The sequence below is a fragment of the Canis aureus genome, chromosome 12 (genome assembly GCF_053574225.1).
Source record: "Canis aureus isolate CA01 chromosome 12, VMU_Caureus_v.1.0, whole genome shotgun sequence".
Lineage (NCBI taxonomy): Eukaryota > Metazoa > Chordata > Mammalia > Carnivora > Canidae > Canis > Canis aureus.
The window spans coordinates 65,347,188-65,351,821 of NC_135622.1; the positions used below are offsets into that span (position 1 = coordinate 65,347,188).

General features: G+C 53.4%; 1 long non-coding RNA gene across 1 annotated transcript; it reads right to left on the bottom strand.

Annotated features, from left to right (window-relative positions):
• Positions 1 to 1,570: 1,570 nt before the first annotated feature.
• LOC144324747 (uncharacterized) lies at positions 1,571 to 3,181 on the bottom strand. The gene is made up of 3 exons (XR_013390176.1): positions 3,024 to 3,181; positions 2,148 to 2,816; positions 1,571 to 1,839 (listed from the first exon to the last, which is right to left on the bottom strand). It is a non-coding gene; the product is annotated as an uncharacterized LOC144324747 (long non-coding RNA).
• Between the last annotated feature and the right edge of the window lie 1,453 nt (positions 3,182 to 4,634).

Sequence of the window (4,634 nt, forward strand, 5' to 3'; positions counted from 1 at the left end):
TGAGACTTGAGCTCACCTCCAGTCCCTCACAGTTCCACTCAGCCTTCAGATGGAATTTTGAACATCCTCACTAGACATGTTTGTCAGAAGCTCATAGGACACAAGGAGCTAGCTGCTGGCTTCAATGCTTGTCTCTCCAGGTGCAGTAGTGTGGTATACATGGAACGTCCTGACTTACAGTGGTGCTACATTCTGAAGGCCATAACAACGCAGCTAGTAGAAAGCTGGCTTTGAGGCATGCTTCCTTTTGAGAGCTGTCTCAGGGCAGGACCCTCCCGCATCCTGCCTGACTGTAGACATAGCTGCTAACATCCTTGTGTTAGGTGCTAGGAGAGGTTGTGAGAAAAGCATGTGGAAGCGTCGGGCTTGAACTCACGTGTATCTGAGTTGAATACAGCGATATCCAACGGACTTCTTCAATCAGAGTGTAGCTATGTTCTAACTCCCATGTACGAGGGGTTAGGAGAAATCTGCCTCCCAGGCATACACACTACTGAGAATTGAGCTTATGATCTCTACCTCAACATCCTGCCTTCAGGTACACTTCGCTTCTAAAAAGCCTAGACTCGATGCGTGACGGAAGTGTGGTGAGAGGTAAGTGGAATGTCCCGTCACACAAGACTAGTGCCACCAAGGTCAATCCAGCGATTTCCTAGTAATTCCTGTTTTAGACTGGTGCTACATACTAAGTTCCATAGGTGAGAAGCTAGCTGAACACCTTTTCCAAAAGCAACTTAGTTTTGAGAGTTGAGCTCGCACTCAGTCCCTCACGGTCTGATACAGCCTGCAGAATGAGTATCAAACATCTTCACCATAGACTTTTGTCAGAAGGTTATGAGACGCAAGTGGAACAATGCAGACCTGGAAGGTATCTCCAGGTGCAGTAGAGTGGTAGTCTTGGAACCTCCTGAATTAGAATACTGCTACATTCTCACTGCCATAAGAACGCAGCTAGTTGAAAGCTGACTTCTAGGCATGCTTCCTTGTAAGAGCTGAGGTCAGGGCAGGACCGTCCCGCCTCCTGACTGCCTGTAGACTTAGGTCCTAGCATCTTTATGTTAGGTGCTGGAAGAGGTTGTGTGACAAGCATGTGGAAGTGACAGGCCTGTACTCACGTGTATCTGAGTTCAATACAGCGATTGCCAATGTCCTTGTTCAATTAGAGTATACCTCGGTTCTAGCTCCCATCAATAACTGTCTAGCAGACATCTGCCCGTAAAGCATACACACTTCTGAGAGTTGAACTTATTCCCTGTACCTCCCACATGCTGACTGCAGGTACACTTTGCTCCTATCAGGCCTAGGCTTGTATCGTGACTGAAGGGTGTGAGAGGTTAGTGGAAGGCGCTGGCCCACACGACTAGTGTCTCCAAGCCCAATCCAGAGATATGTGAGGAACTGCTCTCTAGGATTGGTGCTACACACTAAGTTCCATACATGGGAAGCTAGTGGAACGCAGTGTCCAAAGGGTACTTTCTTCTGAGACTTGAGCTCACCCCCAGTCCCTCACAGTTCCACACGGCCTTCAAATTATTTATTTTTATTTTTATTTATTTATGATAGTCACACACACAGAGAGAGAGAGAGAGAGAGAGAGAGAGAGGCAGAGACACAGGCAGAGGGAGAAGCAGGCTCCATGCACCGGGAGCCCGACGTGGGAATCGATCCCGGGTCTCCAGGATCGCGCCCTGGGTCCAAGGCAGGCGCCAAACCGCTGCGTCACCCAGGGATCCCCCTCCACACGGCCTTCAGATGAAATTTCGAACATCCTCACTAGACGTGTTGGTCAGAAGCTCATAGGACAAAAGGAGCTAGCTGCAGGCTTCAATACTTGTGTCTCTAGGTGCAGTAGAGTGGTATACATTGAACCTCCTGACTTACAATGTAGCTACATTCTCATGGCCATAAGAATGCAGCTAGTGGAAAGGTGCATTTGAGGCATGCTTCTGAGGATCAGAGTCACCCGTTCCAATTGAGGTCCAGTGGGGAATAGAGGAACCATGTCCTGATGATGCCCAGGTAGGGACCAGAGTCACCAGGTCCAGATGAGGCCCAGGTGGGGAGCATATTCACTAGGTCCAGGTGAGTTCCAGTTGAGGACCAGAGCCACCAGGTCTGGTTGAGGCCTAGAGAGGTACTAGAATCACCTGGTCCAGATGACATCCAGATGGGGACGAGAGTCACCAGGTCAGTGTGAGGCCCAGAGGGATTCCAGAGTCATCATGTCCAGGTGAGACTCAGGTGTGGAACAGAGCAACCGGGTACCAATGATGCCGAGGTGAGGACCAGAGTCACCAGATCTGGGTGAGGCCCAGATAGGATCAGAGTCACCAGTTCCAGGTGAGACCAAGAAGGAGGCCACAGCAATCAGGTCCAGGTGTGGAACAAAGTCACCAGGACAGGTTGAGGCCCAGTTGGAGACCACATTCACCAGGTCCAGGTGAGGCCCAGGTGGTGATCAGAGTCACCAGGTCCGGGTGAGGACCAGGTAAGGACCAGATTCACCAGGTCCAAGTGAGGCCCACGTGGGGACCTGACTCACCAGGTATGGGTGAGGCCCAGGTGGCAACCCCACTCACCAGGTCCAGGTGAGGCCCAAATATGGATCAGAGTCGTGTTGTTCCAGGTGAGGCCAGAAGGAGACCACAGGAACCAGGTCCAGGAGAGCCCCATATGGGAACCAGAGCCACAAGATCCAGGTGAGGTCCAGGTGGAGACCACAATCACAAGGTCCAGGTGAGGGCCGGTAATGACCAGATTCACCAGGTCCAAGTGAAGCCCAGGGGGGGACCAGAGTCACCAGGTAAGGGTGAGTCCTAGAAAGGGAACCAGAGTAATCAGTTTAGTTTGAGACCCAGAGTGGGACCAGAGGTCCCCGATCAAAGTGAGGCCCAGGTGTCAAATAGAGTATCCAGGTCCCAATGATGCCTAGGTGAGGACCAGAGTCACTAGGGCCATGCAATTCCCAGATGAGGATCAGAATCACCAGGTCCTGGTGAGGCATAGAAGGAGACCACAGTCACCAGTATCAGGTGAGCCCCATGTCGGAACCAGAGCCACTCTATCCAGCTGAGTCCCAGGTCCATGTGAGGCCCACGTGAGGACAAGATACACCAGGTTGAATTGAGGTACAACTGGGGATAAGAGTCACCAGGTCTGGGTGAGGCCTAGGTGGGGACAAGATTCACCAGGTCTGAGGTCACAATGGGGATGAGAGTCACCAGGTCCAGGTGAGGCCAAACTGAGGACCAGAGTCACCAGATCCAGGTGAGGTCCATGTTGGAAAGAGAGTCACCAGGTCCAGGAGAGGTCCAGGTGGGGACCAGAGTCACCAGATCCAGGTGAAGCCCAGGTGGGGACGAGAGTCACCAGGAACAGATGAGGCCCAGGTGAGTACCAGAGTTACCAGGTACACGTGAGGCCCAGGTGGGGACCAGAGGCAAAGGTCCATGTGAGGCCGGCTGGGGACCATGGACAACAGTCTACGTGAGGTCCAGGTGTGGAACACAGTAACCAGGTCCAGGTGAGTCCCAGGTTGGGACCAGGATCACCAGGTACAGGGGAGGGCCTTGAAAGAACCAGAGTCAACTGTTCAAGGTGAGGCACAGGTGGCAACCAGGGTCAGCAGGTCCAAGTCAGGCCAAAGTGGAATTCACAGTCACCAGGTCAGAGTGAGACCCCAAGGGGGACCAGAGTCACCTGGTCCAGGTGAGGTCCAGTTGTGGAACACAGTAACCGGGTCTCAATTATGCCCAGTTGAGGATCATGGTCAACAGGGCCAGGTGAGGCTCAGATGGGGATCAGAGTCACCAGGTCCAAGTGAGGCCCATGTGGGGACCACAGTCACCATATCCAGGGTAGTCTCAGGTACAGACCAGATTCACCAGGTCCAGATGAGGTGCAGGTGGCAACCACACTCACCATGTCCCTGTGAGGCCCTAGTGGGGACCATAGTCACCAGGTACATTAGAAGCTAGAAACACTGTAGCCACCTGGTCCACATGAGGTCCACGTGGTAATGAGAGTCACCAGTTACAGGTGTGGTCGAGGTGGGGATCAGACTCACCCGGTCCAGTTGAGACCCAGGTGGGAACCATTGTCACCATCCAGGTGTGGCCCAGCTGAAGACCAGAGGTAACAGGTCCAGGTGGGTTCCTGTTAGGGAACAGTGTAACCATGTCCTGATGCTACCCAGGTGGGTAACAGAGACACCAGGTCCAGGTGAGGCCGAGGTGGGCACCAGAGACATGAGGTCCAGGTGAGGTCCCGGTGGGAACCACAGTCACCAGGTCAGGTGACGCCATGCTGAGGATCAGAGTCACCAGTTCCAGGTGAGGCCCAGGTGGGGCCAGAGTCACCTGGTACAGAAGAGGTCAAAGTGAGGACTGAGTTACCAGATCCAGGTGAGTCCCTGTGGGGAATATAGTAACCATGTCCCGATGATGCCCAGGTAGGGACCAGAGTCACCAGGTCCAGATGAGGCCCACGTGGGGAGCATATTCACTAGGTGCAGGTGAGCCCCAGTTGAGGACCAGTCATCAGGTCTGGTTGAGGCCTAGAGGGGTACTGGAATCTCCTGGTCCAGGTGACGTCCAGATGGGGACCAGAGTCACCAGGTCAGGGTGAGGCCCAGA